Source organism: Lonchura striata, chromosome 16 (assembly GCF_046129695.1).
Source record: "Lonchura striata isolate bLonStr1 chromosome 16, bLonStr1.mat, whole genome shotgun sequence".
Taxonomy (NCBI): Eukaryota; Metazoa; Chordata; class Aves; order Passeriformes; family Estrildidae; genus Lonchura; species Lonchura striata.
The window spans coordinates 8,047,002-8,048,348 of NC_134618.1; positions in this window are offsets into that span (position 1 = coordinate 8,047,002).

The window sequence follows — 1,347 nt, forward strand, 5'->3', positions numbered from 1 at the left end:
CCGCGCAGCGCCGCCGCCCCCGCGCGCCCCCTGCTGCCGGGAGGCCGCGGGCACAGCCCGGGGGCGGCCTGAGCCAAGACAGAGCGGCGCGCGCTTCCCATTGGCTCGCCACGATTGTTTTGGGAACCGGTGCCGCTGATTGGGGCGGCTGGGAAGCTGTTGGCTGTTGATTGGTCGGTTGCCTGCGGCCCCGCCCCCGCGCTCCTTTCCCTTCAGCGGGCCGGAGCCCACCCTGGACGGTTTGTGGCCGTGTGCGGGCGGTGCCGTCGGGCCGGTCGTGTAGACAGCGGTACGGCCGAGCCCGGGGCCGCCACTACCCGGAGCCGCTGCGGCCCTTTAAGGCTGCAGTTGTTTCTCCCGGAAGCCGCCTGACGCGAGCAGCTCGTGGGATTCCTTCCGCACAGTGACGTCACTCCTGGCTGAGAGGCGGTGCGCGTGCGCCCCGCTGCCCTGAGGGGGGAGAGGCGGCGGGGCCGCGCTGAGCCCCGGGGCTTGCTGTGACCTGCGCTGTATCACGTCGGAGCGCACAAAATGCAAATGCCATTGCCCGATAAAAGCTTCTGAGTGAGCACGAAGCCCACGGGGCGCTGTGCTGTCGTTCCTTTAAGCCGTGGCCAGTCTGACAGCGGCAGGTGTAGGCGGGGACACCTGCCCTGGGCCGGGCAATAACGCCATCCCCGGGCCAGGCAGGTGGCACACACCTCCTGCCCACGGAACGGCCGGACTGGAGCTCTCTTCAGTGTTCTCTCAAACGAGAGGAATTGGTTTTTCCCCTCTCTGTCGACATAATTGTGTTCTGATAGTATCCTGACGAACACTGTGAAGGGTCTGGAAAGGAAGCCATTTGAGGAGTACCTGAGGTTACTTGGCTTGTTCAGCTGAAGTCAGACATTATTGTGGTCCTGGAGCTTCCTCATGAGGGGCAGACACTGATTTCTGCTCTGGTGACCAGTGGCGGCACTCAAGGGAATGGCTGAAGTTGTGTCAGGGGAAGTTTAGGTTGTATATAAGGAAAAGGTTCTCCCCAGTAGAGTAATTGGGCACTGAAGAGGCTCCCCAAAGAACTGATTAGAGCACCGAGCCTGACAGAGCTCAAGGAATGTTTGGACAGGGCTCTCAGGCCCATCTTGGGGCTGTCCTGTGTAGGACCAGGAACTGGACTCAGTGATTTCTGTGGGTTCTTTACAACTAAGGATTTTCTGATTCTGTTTACTTTTTTTCAGCAACATTAGCGATGGCAATGTCAGTAGTGCAGTTCACCAATCTTGTACAGATGCCCCCACAAATACTGTGGTAACAGATGTGGCCTGTATTGTAGGACTGCATAAAGAAATCATTAGACGTTCT